This window comes from Phalacrocorax carbo, chromosome 1 (genome assembly GCF_963921805.1).
Source record: "Phalacrocorax carbo chromosome 1, bPhaCar2.1, whole genome shotgun sequence".
In the NCBI taxonomy this organism is placed as follows: Eukaryota; Metazoa; Chordata; class Aves; order Suliformes; family Phalacrocoracidae; genus Phalacrocorax; species Phalacrocorax carbo.
This window is the reverse complement of record NC_087513.1, coordinates 94,701,251-94,716,976: the sequence shown is the minus strand read 5'-3', so window position 1 is coordinate 94,716,976 and position 15,726 is coordinate 94,701,251. Positions and strand designations below refer to the sequence as shown.

Sequence of the window (15,726 nt, the reverse complement as noted above, 5' to 3'; positions counted from 1 at the left end):
CAACAGCACACAGAGAACATGTGGGACAAACCCTCACTTGTAACTCGATCTTTAATGGCTACACGGCGGCCAGAGCTGAAGTCTGCTCAAGTTAATCGGAAGGCTTCCACTACCTTTCAAACCAGCCTCACTGAGTACACAAAGGCAGACCCATAGAGGACAAGCCTAAGTGCTCCTTGTTGGCAGACAAACCAACTACAACAAAGCACTGAGCCAAACTACTAAAAAGTAAAAGGGAAGTCCAAATGTCAGCCATTCACCCCTGTGTAATTCTGCTTAGAAGTACACGGAATAAAACTGGAGAATTGGAAACACCTGCTAAGCATGCATATTTTGTAAGTCAGGCATAACTTTTGTTATCATATACAAAAGTAGCTTTGCTAGCAAGTTCTGCACAACTTCCTCGAAGCGTGACCTACTGCAACAATGCAACCTCCTTTTAGTTTAAGGGGGATGCAAAACTCTAAATGAAAGCACTCTTTGACCCTCTACTCCTTTTCCATTAGATTCCTGTGGAGGTTGACAGCACTTGCAGCTAACAGTGAAGAACTGTGAAAACAAAGAAAATAAAATTCCTAACTGGGTTGCTACAAAACCTCTGTATTTTCATGATCTTCTCACCCTCTCCATTACTCTCAGATGGAGAAGTAAGGTGGTATTTTGTTTACTATGAAAATTCATCTGTTATTTTGAAAGAAACATTTTTTTCTTTGGAAAAATTGGCATTTCTCCAACGTAGTGGAGCCTCACCTCTGCTTGTACAACAGTTACATCAATAAAGTGGCTATTACTGTTCTGTTGTATATGAGCTGGTTTCTGACATCCATTACAATGGTATAAATCAAGGGCAATTTACCAAGATCTAAATCTGACTTCAATCTTCTAACTGCCACAGTATTTTTTGCTACGCAAAAAAACCCAACTGTTTGAAAAAGAATTTAATGAAAGATTACACTGACAAAGCTGTAGCGATTATTTTAGATGAAAAGCAGAACTTACAATAAATTATGAAATTTTAATTATTAAACTTAACTTCTGCTGCTATGTTTCAGAGGAAGGAAAGATGATTGCTAAGGAACAAAGCTGAATTAATACATTAATTATTTATAGCATTAGTTCTGTAGTTGTATTCAGAAGAAGTTAGATTTGAAACACAACCAATAATGTCCTATTTGATTCCTGGCTATTGACTCATCTGCGTATGGATCAACATAAAGATCCATATCACCAGTTGAGCTGACTACTGCTGATTTCAGTTAAACAAGGTAGGAACATGCATTATTTTCAATTTCTTGAGAGAATTGCAGGGCTAGAAAGCACTCTGAGAGGTCAACCTCACTTATCTGCCCACACCAGCTAGAATCAAAGCAGCCATTCCTGCTTTTCTAGCCTGTTCTTAAAGGCCTCTGACTATTTATTTCTCAACAGAAATTTCTAAAACTTTAGCCCCCAAAATGTATAAGGCATCCTAACCAAAATATATGTACCACACTGACACTGCTCAACATTTCATCCAATTAAAGAAGAAATCATAGAAGTTTTATCAAAACAGTAACAGGAACATCATAATCTTATTGCCTGTATGTGAATAGAAAATGAAAATTCCATGTAGAAAAAAAGGAAGATAATATGCAAGTATCAGGAATAGGGTGATTTATAATCCAGGAGTCAAAATTCATGCGGCAGATACATGCTTTTTTTCCTTCAACTTAGTTTGCAATTATTTAAGCCTTTTTCAAGGAATACAGCTCTTGGTGCTTTCCAAAAAAGTGATTCTCTTTCGTCAAGTATCAAACATATTTGGCTGTTAAGACAACTTGCATGATTCCAAAGATACCAACACACACAGCAAGGGAAATGGGATCCTTTCTATCTATGAAACTCAACTGACAAACCCATACCAGGTTTCACTCATGTACCCAGAGTTCTCTACGTTCATCAAACCTCATCTCTCATTTTCTCTGCCGAGCATCTTCAAGGATCTTTTACTGTTTACATGAACTACCATGTTTTATTTATAACATTCACAGTGTAGTGCTTAGTCTAACTAAAATGCCCAAATCACCTCAAGAATCCTATCATAGTCACTTAAAGAATTTTACTTCCAAATGTTTCTGCCTCCACCCATCCACCTAAGGATCTCTTCCAGACAAGGTCTGGTATTTTCTATTCAGCAAGGGAACCATTCTCTCACATGACTTGGCAGTGCAAGTAAAAACCCCTGTGCAAGACCTCCATTAACATGAAAAGAAGTTTGCATAACAACTATCTCAAGCATTACTAAAGCAAAAGGCCAAGTATAGACAAAGAGGCAGTCAGGGATTTAAAGACCTACCAAACATGGTTAATTAAGTCATTTCAAAGACCATGGTTCACACAGATTTCTAAAACAATCAGTTCAAAGGAAAAACAGCCCAACATACCCAGATCAAGGTAATAAAATTAGAGTAAACTTCCAGGATGCTGAAATAGTCAGGGTATGAAGCTCTGCTGAACCAGAGTTGTCTATATATTCAGCACTCAGTCACAACTGCAGGTCTGTCTGTTCTGTGCTGCATAACACCGGAGAGTACAGAGAGGTAAGAGTTGCAATATGCAGTCCTCAGTTTAATTCTTACTATTTTACAAAGCCCTTACTCCTGCTTTCATAAACTTCACCATGTCAGGAAATGTGCAGAAAATGTGCAGAAAATTTCAAAGTAAAGATGTTTACGAATTAAATGAAAGGCATTTTGCAGTCAATTTAGGAATTTAGTCTCATGGAGAAGCAGTGGTTTGACCTATCTAGATCCCCTCTTCTCTCATCACCTAACGTTAATTTCTATTCTTCACTCATCCTCTCTAAAAAGATCTGAAAAAAATTGCACTCACTGATTCAGCCCTACGTTTTTATTGAAATTCATTTGTGAGCCAGTTCTGACTTCTAAGTACATTACTTATTTCAAATATTCATTCTGTATTTTATGAGAACATCCTATAATCTACTGCTTGTTCTCTATTCTTCATTCACAGGGTGTGGCAATTCTGCAAAATAATATGGTGATCTTTATGCCTTTTGGCTGGATAAGTCTTTAAAAAAAACCCGTTAATAGTAATAATGAAAACCTCTGAAAGAAAATTATAGATGTGATAAGCACATAATAAAGCTGGTGGAACATTTATAAGTGTTTTCATACATACCTAGTAACTGGCTAAATGCTCTCTAGCATTGTACATTAGGGCTTGACAAGTACTGAAATAGAAACATTACTACTTTTACTCATAAAAAATATTGTCAAAGTATTATTATATAGTTCAACAAGTACTTCTCAGTCATCTCATGACAAGATAGTTCCTTGTCTCTTTGGTTTCCACCTGTCTTACTGCCACACTTGCTTCTGCACCTGCACTCAAGTTGTGAAGTGTGTTAAGTATACTGCAGTCAGGTCTTCCAGAACCGCTTTCCTTCTAGACATGCACTAGATCATTTGCCATCACTTAAAAGTAACCTGGTGAACAGAAACAGAATACCTCTCTACCTCAAGCTCTTCAGTGGAACTTTCTCTTTTAACATGTACATCCCATTTTAATGGATTATCCAGATCATGTTTTCACAATTGTCTTCAACTTCTTTATCTCCTTGGTTCCGCTGATGCAGATAAAATAGGACTTAGATCTTTACAGTATCTGTTTTGAAGACAAGCCTACCAAATGGTGATGATTCCCCTTTTTTCAGAAGGATTGTTACAGAAAAAGGGCAACTGAGATGCTGAGAACTTTAAAACACATTTCAACTATAAAATTTCCCTCTGCTTGTGGATAGTCTTTGGTGTTGTGACTTTGAAACACAGCATTTCTTTTGTTACAGTTTTCTCTGATTTCAGACTCCATAGTGCCATCCATTTTCTGGCACCAAGCAAATCTTGCAAAGCTGAAAAAGTATATATACGCAGACACACATATACACATGACAAATATATACACACAGAGGTACAAATATATTTTCTCGAAGGTCAGAAGTTTCTTAAACAGATGACTAAAGCTGATGACAAAGCTAAATGCACAAACAGACTATTTCAAAAAATTACAGTATTTGAGGGCACACAGCACAGAAATACAACAAATGTAATGATTTAACACATATGAGGAAATACTAAAACTAAGAACAGCAGAGATCAGTGCACTCTAGAATGTACAAAACCAGCTGATTCCCCCCCCCCCCCCAAGAATGGGAAAATAGTTCTGGTTTAAAGAGGTAACCTCTCTTTCGTAGCTATTCAGAACACAAAGAGCAGTTGCAGACTATGGAGGAAAGACCATGCATTAAATGCACACACATAGCTAGGCACAGAGCTGCCTTCAGCATCAATTATTTGGTTCTAGAATGATCCGTGTTTATTCACTAGTCCTGTATTTCCTCTCGGTTCTTAAGATTTGAAAACAAGAGTCCTGGATTAGCTCCATACTACATCAGCTTTGTAATTAAATGTCAGGTTAAAACTTGGAGCCCCTCCTGCACCAGAACCAAACAGGAGCTTTACCTGATGAAGGCTAAATCATAGCTAGTCTCAAATGCCAAAATGTTTTGTGAATCAAGCAGGTGCCTACAGTGTCCAAGGAAAATGAGACTGAGGAGCAAAATTCTGCACAGTCTTTTAAAAAACAATATACAAAAAGCTTTTGCTTTGGTTCTTAAGTTTTAAAACTTCTGCTTTATTTTCCAGTCCTTTTACAATAATCTCTTCCACAGGATTAAAAAAAGCCAAAAGGGGCTGAGAAAGAGACACTAATTTTCCACAAAAGGAAACCACACCAAATCATTAGACTTTAATCTGAAAGGCTTCAATTTTGACCAGCACAGTACATGGGCAACTGAAATTCAAGACCATAAAATATTTAAATGAAAGCAATCCATAGCTTGCTTCCGAATTGAAACAAAATAACCATTCAAAACCCTGCTGAACACCAAGGAGCTGAAAACCTAGATATGGTTCCCAAAGACACAGCTTGGTCTTTTTTTTTTTTTGTGAATCTTATTACTGGCAGTGACAATTAAATGTGTATGTTGAGTAAATAATAGAAGCCTTAGAGCCACGCAGTGCTCTTCATCCTATAAAATCAGCAAAAGGTGTGCTTAAAGAGTTACGCACTAGCATAGGTCCATCTGGAGCTTCATCTCATAGCCTTGGATAGGCAAAACTCCAGCTGAGACTGTTCTTTCCTGCCTAACAACTAGGGAAATTTAATCAGTGTACCATACTGCCAATAAGCTGTAAAAAAAAAATCTAAATTTTAACACTTAAAAGCATTCGTAATAATCTTTTAAACATTGTACTTTAGTATACATGTCTTTCTTCATTGTTACAATAAATCCTTGGATGCACTGGGATTTTTTTAATCTGCTCTGAAAAGAAACCAAGTTAACTGCATATTTATAAGGTAAAACGAAAGTGATCAAATGAAGAATATGACTATACAAAATATTTCCAAGAGATTTATACAAAGTAGCATAATACCTTCTTTCAAGGAGACAGACTATTAGGGAAATACAGTTATTAAAGCATAAAAAAAACCCTGAACAACTATTCGCTGAACAAGCCAGAGATCTTGACTTACTAGATCTATTTCAACTTACTCACTTAAGACTGTTGAAGTCATGGAATAAACTGTTTACCTGCTATTCTGTCCTAAATATCAGAGTTAATCTAGCTTTTCCACTAGTGAAATACTAATGTTTTTCAAACATGCTACCTTCCCCCCCAACCCTGTTCATATTATTTTTACTGTAGTTATGCTTAGTGATGGAACAGTTGGACTTTACTCAAAATATTGCCAGAATACTTGCTTGTCCCACAAAGATTACTTCAGTATAATATTTAGATCTCTCTTCCTGCATGTCACAGAAAATATTGCTAAAACTGTTCCAGACCTTTATTTGAACAACCTAAGAAAATGCTAGTGTTTTCTAAATCATGCCTGTCATATCATACAATGAAAGTACCTAAATATGTATCTGATAGATAGCCTAAAAACTTGTTTATGTTTGAAATGATGTTTCTGACTCCATGGTTCACAGATACCTCTATAAAACATTAAAACACAAACGAGCTTAAAGTTCCAGATATGAAAATGCACAAAATCACATCTCCTGAGCCTCACAGGAAACAAGATTTCTATTCTGTTCTTCCAATCTGCATGAATTAACCACTGTTTCCCACAGAACATTCTCACAGATATGAAGTACAGAATATTGTCAGTGAGAGCAGATTTGAGAGGAAAATGGTCTGAACTAAAGAATTTTGGACAAATTCTCCTCTCACACTCTTCATATTGTCTACTGCATCAGAAAAACTGACATCAGCAAGAGACCTGAGAAAAAAGAAAGGAAGTTCAGTATGAGATTTGGAGACCACTGCAGTGACCTGAAAAGATAATTTCAGCCCAAATTTGGAGGTTCTTGACAAAGCAAGACCTCTTTTTAATCATTAAAACTCACATAGTTTGTCTTTTTGCACATAGGTCTATATTTCTTTACTCTTGTCTGTTAGAAATCAGATTTTTTAATGCAGCTTTGGTGGATTCAGCATGAAATGCCAAGAATATAAACCTACTGAAAACAGATAGGTTTTCCTATTAAAGCCACTGTGTATCTGTCTTGCATCATAAAACTAAAATAAAAATAATTTTGGATTTTCAAATTCTTACTTCAGCTACAAAATATTACAAACAAGAAAAAAATCCTGTAGTTAACAGTTGAAACTGCCCAATTACAAAACAAGGACTATCAGGTAATCACCAGCCATGCTGCACCCAGCTACAGACTGGCTGTTACATATCGAAGTATCTGTAATGAATTCTACTACGGTATTTTTAAGACACTGGCTAATTAATCCAACACTGAGGAAAAAATGGGCTGATTTTGCTCACTTGCACCTGTTTTACATTGTGTTCCTCTTTCACTTTTAGTGGAAACACTGCAATTTCAAAATCACTGAGACTAAAGCAAGTCCAGGATCATCTTGGACTGAAACATGAAAGCAACAGCCGCGTCGAGTCCCCAGTACAGGGAGTGTACAAAGAGTGTCCCTAAATCCTGGAACGAAGACGTTGTTCCTAGGCTGAAATACATTTGCAACACAGCCCATTCAGTCTTCCTTCCCAGACCACTGATCATTATGGGGGTTCTATCAACTAGCAAATTTACAGTGACTATCAAATCATTTGATATAGGCCACTGAGGAGTCATCGCATGCAAACAGCCTTCGGTTGCCTCTGAACATAGCCTGGATTCAAACACACTGACCTGATGAGACACTCTTAATCCTATTGCCTGCCCCAAAGCCCTGCAGTCACATGGGCAGATAAAGAGCTAAATGAGTATCATTCTACTTAATCACTCTTTTTACACTTTTGAAGAGAGCAATGTAAATATAAATCTTTAGTAAATAATGCTTGATCTCACTGGCAAGTAGATGATACTGCAGCCATCTGTTCGCAACTTGAAAAGTTACCAATAAGACTTCCCTGACAAAAAGCAGCAACAGTTTATGCCATCATGATGACTTCAATTTCTTTACTTTTAGGAACAGAAATAAAGCAGTAAAGTTGTAGAATACTGCTGCAGTAGATACAGCCTTATTTAATCCTTAAAAGTTAAACAAATTTACAGTAAATAATGCTGCTAATATCTTGGTCTAAGAAAGTATGTAATACCACATAGTTCATAAATGCTGTTAAATCAGAGAGGCACTTACGTTGCTCCCAGATTTATATTTAAAAAGAAAAAGAATAATTATTTTCATTGTGAAATAGAAAACATTCACTTATGAATATTTCTTTCACCATGTTTCAAGTCCTTTTCATAGCCATTTTGGACTTAAAACAAGGTTTGACGCTATATTCAAGCTAACCTCTACAACAAACCTGTGGCGTACTGTTCAAGACCTAGCTGAAAGAAAACAAAATGTCATGCATTGATAAAAATATTCTTTGATCAAGAGCATGCACGCAGGGCCAACGCTTATCTTCTGCTGCTTTTAAACCATGATAAAGTTTCCTCTCTCAGTACACAAAACAATTACAGTAACTATGTCAATTTGGACTGTATCAGTTCATCAGCTTAACCAGACTTGATTTCAAATCCCCGCTATCTTCATTCAAGAATATATTGTCATTATTATTACTTTAAAAATAAACAAAGGTAGTGCAATTATCATGTCCAGTCACCTTTGTGACCAGAGACAATGTAATTTCCAATCAGCAAACCCATGTCATTCGATTGCAGTGGAGCCAGATAAGTCTCGCTTATCAAAATTTTTCTCCATCAATGCAATGATTGTGGGAACAGGCTGACTGACACCACAAGTTGGATAACATTGTCTCCTTCAAGCAATTGATTGTTTCCTTCCTGAAAGCAACATGAGTGGGTCTGACATACATTGATAGCCTCGGCAATGCAATGGCTTTGTAACCTTCCTTTCCCCACATTAATAGGACGAGTCTGACCTAGGTACCTTTAGGTAACAGCTAAGTTGCAAAAAAACCAGTCACCTCTTTTCATAGTTGGATGCTAATTTGCCTTCCTGTTTTCATTAGCCACTCCCGCATACTTCTTCCCTGACAAACTCACACTGAGATTTCCCAATGAGGTTAAGTTTGTCTGGCAGGTGATAAAATGAGAATTTTCTTTAAAAAGTAATGAATAATTTGACATTTACCAATATTTTAATAAGTTCTAGTGGCTGACATGGTGGGCACTTACCCAAATCCCCTGTAGCTGTTGAGTCAGCTGTACTCCATCTATCCTGTGCTCCTGCATATGATCAAGTGTTCAACTCCTCTGCCCTGCAGAACTTTTTCAGAAAATACTCTGAGCCTGTGGATGGGGGAAAAGAAACACTCATTATGAAAATTCTTTTTAAAATAGGTCTGGATTTTAGATGGGAAAATTTGACAGGTCTCAGAATACTTTACAAGTCTGTTCATCATCAGACTGAAACCTGAGCAGGATCTTTATGGTGGCTTTTTTCAATCCTCTGCCTCTTTTTCTTGCAGCCTTTTGATCTGCTTCTCTCCACTTGTATGAAGATCTCCAGAGGACCATGTGGAGCAAACAATTAACCTGGAGAAATTATTCTGTCATCAGCTTGTTGAGGGAAAACCTTGTCTGCTTAAAAAGAGGGGTGGGAGGAAGGAGAGAGATGGAAGCACTGAGATAGGATCAGTAACTAAGCTGCAAAGTTATCAATGTCCCATTGTGTGTTGTGAGAAGTGTCTATTTTTTTTTCAATTCTGGGCTAAAATCATAGTACTAAACAAAACAAAAGGAAAAAGAGCAACATTTCACGCTGTGATGAAAATGTGATATAGGGGTGTCATCATGAACACAGGTGTCAACAGAATGATAATTACCAACAGGACATCAATGCACACAAAGCCAAATGGACACAAAAGGCAAAGATCAAGCTGCTAGAAACCAGACCTGCTTCATAATATCTACTCCCCTATCTCTGGTATTTGAAGGGGGGTGGGGGGGAAGGGGAGGTGTTTAACTCCCTTTTGTTGCATAGGTTTTTCTTCCTCCTGCCTCCTTTCAGCCCCTCCTTTCAGTTTCTAGTGCAACCATCTACGCCTGGAAGTTTTCATTATGTCTTTGGCCAGGGAAAACAGTAGTTTATAGGCTTTGGCACCACAGAGAAAGCTTTGAGGTGCCTGGATTTGTTCGGGTTTAGGGCAGTTTTTAGAACTGAAAAGCCCTGCTTCTGCCATGCCTTCACTTCAGCCAGCTCCTCTTAAACATCAAAGTGCTGCAGAGCACACTGTGCACATTCATGGTAACCCGGGCAGGCCCGAAGAACAGCCATGGCAGAACTGGCAGCGACACGATGCACTGACCACCCCCTCCTCCTCCTCATGGTTCTACTGACACTGACAGTTCTAGCACTGACAGGAGAAAGCAGATTTCCCTTTTAACACTGAAGCACCCTGCAGAGGCACAGACCTTGGTCAAGGAGTTCCTAGAGGAACCCCAGAGGGCTCATGGGTCTGCATGTCTCCTGCCTGTTCTGTTTCTCCAGAGGCAGTGGGATGCTCCCCGCCCTTTCATCCTGAGCTACCCCCAGCCAGTCACCTCCACTCATGGGAGATGAGCACCCTTGTTGCCCAGCGGCACTGCATACAGCTCCAGCAGAACTGAAGATTCGTTTCACCTTTCTCCTAGTCCTCTCAGTTTGCATGTGCTGCCCTTGCACACACAAGCCTTGTGCTCTGCACTGGGGAATGGGGGAATGGCAGACCCCACCTGGCCACTCCAGACACAGCAAAGAGCCCAGCGCCGACCCTCTACTCCAGCAGCCAGAGCTTTTGGTGTTCCCAGCAGGAGTTTTGCTTTAGAAAGGATCCAGTGTAAGAGTTATACCTTGAAGTTACCAGGCACCAAAGGGCTCCTTACGTCTGCAAATTCCTAGCCCTTTATTCAGGCACATACTCTATAATATTAATGCTGCTTTGGCTGGGTAAGGACTCAAAAACTAAATCCAACCTTATAATATGAATAATGTAATACAGTCTAGACTAGAGCATCCTTGAACTAATAAAAAGATAAACCAAGAGATATGCAGCAATGACATTACAGTCTCTTACTTCACGTTCAGTGTTTAGACAGGTTTGATACCTCCTCATACAAATCCACAATGAAATATGTCAGTGTAATATCAGTTCCACAAGCAAGAGTGTTTAAAGCACACTCCACCCTTGAGTGGGTTTCCAAAATAGGAATCTCGATTTATTTTCTTACTTTTTAAAGACACTTATAATATCAGAAGCCATCCATTGCCTTTTGGTCTTCAGATAATTAAAAACATCAAATCATCATAAGACACTGCATGCAATTTCTCTCTCCATTTCCACTCATGGCAAGTACAGCTTGTGCAACATTTGGGTTTCTTCCCTCCATAGGAATATACACACAGTAAAGTCCTGGCCCAGCATCCCAGCTGTCATCCCATCTTTCTCTTGCTGCAGACTACGTTTTTCATTAAATAAGAGTCAAAGCACTAGGCTGCAGGACAGGTTCTTATAACCTGAGACTCACCCAAGAAGCTGGCCATCTCAACAGCTACACACAGAGGAGTGGTGGCTGTACCCCCTCAATCTATTAAAACTCCATAGGCAAGGGACTATGTTCTATCAGTAATTAACTGCTCTTATTTATAGAAAGCAATCAATCAGCAAACCTCTTCACTTAGTAGAAACAGGCACTTCATTGCTATCACACTGTGCTTATAATTGACCTGAAGGATATGCTGCATGCACCCATAAAATCCAAGGTTCTCTTTCAAGTTCTCTATAAATAACAGAGAACTCATTAATTCCCCTGCGATATAATGTGTTATTTATCTACTTTTTACATCTAAAACAGAAAAGAAATCCCTGAATTCGTTAACATGGAAAAACAAAACAAACCTGAGTATTTCACCATTAATCCTTGAATGAATGTGCCCCCAACTATTTGATTCACTAATCTTACACAGTTTATTTGTAAAGAAATTATTTTCACTCTGTGTAATAGTCAATAGTTTTGTAGGCTTTCCAGGATGATTTCAAAGAGTTATTCTGGCCAGAACAAATATGAGACCACAGTGCTATGAATATATCACATAAAGAGCTTCCCAACTCTACCTCATTATGACTAAAAGACATCTTGCTCATTTCCAAATACAAAAATCTGTCTCCATCCCAAAATCCCTCTGCCTGTCTCACTATCTTCTGTATTATTTCAGTTCAGACAAGCTGATTCTTCTAAACACTAATTTTAGAGGAGTTTTGGATACAGTCTGATTACAAGTTTTAACATTAGCATCTAAGGAGACTTCTCTTTTCATAAAGACACAATGCATAAGCAAAACCATTTCTCCTCCCCCCTTCTCCAAGTTTTGGAAAGCCCCACTCACCCACAATTTGCAACTGATATCTACCTGTGGCAGAGAAAAGATAGCTGCAACGGGACCAAAAAACTAAATAGAAGAGAACAAATTCCAAATAAAAGGGCAAATCCAAAGATTATTAAGCAGTCCGTATGCAAGCCAAATTCTACTGCTGATTTGCCAATGATATAACTTCACATTTTGCCATATTTGCGTTTCTCTTAATAAGAATAGACATACAAGGTAATTCATTATTAACCAGAAAATAAAAGGAATTTTTCCTTATGTTTTTATCATTATTATCTTCTTGTATAGAGTTCTGTAGATATCCTAGAATTGATTTTACCAAATTTAAGCCAATATCAGAACTCCACCATTAATATGACTATTAATATTGCTAGCTTTTTTAAGCACAGATGAGAGATAAGGCTATTTCAAAACAAAATTTTCTTCAGTTTTATAAGTCACATGAAATTACCATGCTCGTTCAAAAGTGAAATGCTTTGCTCTCTTAAGGGGGACGCTGCCTTTCTGGGAATGAGTTCTGAAGGTGCACAGTGATTGCCAGAGGGCCTGTGAAATGAATTCTGCAGCCTAAACGGCCTTCTAAGGGAACAATTAAACGAAAGCGCTTTTCCATTGTTTAGGAACAGAGGAAACCTAATAAGTGACTAGACAAGTACTTTATCTAGCCATATGCCTTGTCTAGAATATACCCCAACACCAAATGTTTCCAAAAAGTTTGTTGGGGGGGGGTGGGGGTGGAATGCTTATAAGCACAACCTCAGCTTACAAATCACAAAGAAGCAAACCTTTCCCACATAATAACCTGACAGAAGTCACTTATATTTGGGACATATATTGGCACATATAGGTTTATATTTGGGAGTGGTCTCATGGACTTCCTCTCTAGACATTACCATCATCCATATACAGCCATTACGACCCCTCTCACCTGCCTCTTTTCCAACTGGGTTTACACTAGTCCTGTCAGTTCTTCTTACAATGAAAATCTGGAAGCCACCAAACACTTCCCACCCCTTCCAGTTGCTTTGTGTTTCTCATACCTTTATTCACCTGCATTTAAAAAACCCCACTCTTTTGCTTTTCTGGCCATTTCTCAGTATTAAGCCCACATTAAGCCCCTGGTATAAACAACCCACGCTACTACCCAGGTTTCTTTTCTGAAAAATCAGATTTAATTCAGAACCCAGCTAATGTAGATTAACAACTTATATCATTCTTACTAAACCTAGTTAATGTGTGCTGTAGCCACAAGGAAGAAAAAATTTTCAAAATCAATACTGCTTGAGAAATTCCTCCCTAGTTATAATCAAATATACTCACACAAACACATGCCTTAGAAATTGTCATGGCTGTTTACATTATTGACATCTGGAGAGTGTGCACCAGTTTTAAATAACTAACCAGTATTCAACCTCAGAACCTAGTTCACTTTCTATTTTGCCAAAGCAATTGTAATTTAAATCTCTCTAATGCAAACTGTTAGCAGAACAGGGAGCACAAGTGAGAAAAATGATCATGAAATTATACTTGCACGGAAACATCACACAGTCCCCAAATCCAGTTTATGCAGAATTTTACCAAAGGCAAAAATATGACCCAAACAGGTTGTAAATAACCCTAGCATCAGTTTCATCTGGGTACAGACCACAGAACTGGGATATATAGATCCCTGTTAGTCACACTAGCACACAACACCATACATCAAAGGACCAACATGTTTCAGTATTAGCAGAGGTAAACTTGAATGAGAAATGGCTGTGGTAACAAATTGTGACTTGGATTAAAAAAAAAAAAACCACAAACACACACACAAGACTCCTTCAGCTTCTCTGGCTTTATGGAAACCTGCCTGATTGGTAACAACAAATATTCTCCCAGTGCTTTAGAACACCATTAAAAACAGTTCATTTCTTGCTTTAAATGTTTTCCATTTCATAGTTTGTCTGCTTTTTTGTCTTAGATGTTTAAGCCCCTACTAGCAGAATCCTTTTGGATTATACAGAGAATTTTTGGTTTTCCCCCAATCTAAAAAAAGTAAAAATCACTTTGTTACCACTTGCCATCTTATCTTCAGTCATAGAAAGTTACTGTCCAAACACAATATGCAAAGTTTAAGACCCCCAATTCCAAATATACATACACTTTATTAGCATTAGATGAACCATAAACATTACACACTCCTATCTTTACTGAGATACATTCCTTTTTGAACCCATTCCCACCTCCTCAAAACTACAGTCCCTAGATTATACTTAAAAACTTCAAGTACTTCAAGCATTTTTCTTCTACTGAGGCCTGCAGATTTTCAGATGAGAAAGACAGGATGTTTTCAGCCTGAAAGCCACATTAATCTTATTCTCTTGCTTTACAGCAGAACCTTTCCTTGTCTCCCTGCACCATTAGCTTCTTCAACTAAATGCAGATGTCACCAGCCTTTCTTTAGCAAAAGGAAATAAGTGTCCCATTAAGTACTTAGAGGAGTGGACAGATTCTCCCATTCAGCTGGTTCCATACACACTTGCTGGGGCTGAACAGCAAATCTTGTATTTCTGAGAAAGGGCCATCACAGAGAGGTTATTTTCCTCTAAGTGGTTTCCTTATTTCATCTGTTCTCAAGTTTAGTGTTAAGTTGCTGAAAGATTACCTCATTCATATGATTGGGAGCCTGTTTGCCTCCAGAGTGTAGGGTGAGTGAGGCAATAATTATTTGTTTGAAAAATACAGGTAGTTTAGCTTGCATTGCAAAGAATTGTGTTTGAATTTGCCATTATTCCAGGGACAAATCCTGAGGCCTTGCCTTCCTTTTCAGAGACTCAGGCCCTGCTCACAATGGCAAAAAAATTGCATGCAGATAGTCCCAGCTGCTGCTCACACTCAGCAAGAGCCCAAAGGGAACTGAAGCAAAGGGGCTGCCTGAGCAAGCACTGCTGCAGACCACACGCACACCATGGAGCTTCTCCAAGGAGGAAAAAAATTTCTGCATAAGGTAGGATACGAGTTTAATGTACTTTCATACACCAGTGAAGTTCCCCAAGCCAAGTGGGCTCCCCCCTGCCCTTGGTGTAAGAGGGGGTTTCATTTTTGGAGATTGGTTTACATTGCACTAGAAGTCTTTTATTCGTGGGATTTGGGGTTTTTTTAGAGCTACTTTTGTTCAAGGAAAAAAATAAGCAAGTTCACAGCTAGTGCAAAGGCAGAGCTCCCTATATTTATTCACGCCACAGACATGTTTCTAAGACCACTTTCCATGAGCTTTTTCCTAGGTAAATACAGCTTCTGTTCTGGTTACTAGGACAATTTTCTATAATTTAATGTGAGACTAAAACTTCAAAACAGTAAGACCATTAGGTGACAGGAAACTCTAATTAAGGAGAAAGAGTGACAGAGATGAGAAAGATTTTTCCACAGAAGAGCCGTGACCTGTTTCTCCTGGGTTGTACCTGCTATCAGAATACAAAAGCAGCAAACTGCCCCTAGGAAAAAAAAAAAAAAAACCACACTACACCACCTCTGTGAACTGGATTTAAGATACACATTCACTATTTTGCAGAAGGAATGTTCAACAGGATCAATATGCCATCAGGATAAAAGAAGAGTATAAACTGTCCTGAGAGTTGGTCAGAATTTTCTTAACTGTCAGCCAGGGAATTAAAAACAGAGCAGGAGGCATATTAAAACTGTGCTTTTATAAGCTTAATCAGTAGGCTGGAAAATGAGTTTCACAAAGAGATAATGAGCTCCCAAATCATAATTTGCCAATTTCACTGGTCTTCAGATCATTCACAAGCATCCAGCA

At 38.2% G+C, this 15,726-nt stretch overlaps 1 protein-coding gene across 1 annotated transcript in view; it reads right to left on the bottom strand.

Moving 5' to 3' along the window:
• The window catches only part of ZPLD1 (zona pellucida like domain containing 1), a 131,938-nt gene that overhangs the window by 31,935 nt on the left and 84,277 nt on the right, over positions 1-15,726 (bottom strand). Inside the window, exon 2 of the mRNA XM_064467811.1 lies at positions 8,741-8,854. The gene's annotated coding sequence lies outside the window, so the exon portion shown is untranslated. The remainder of the gene's footprint in view (positions 1-8,740; positions 8,855-15,726) is intronic.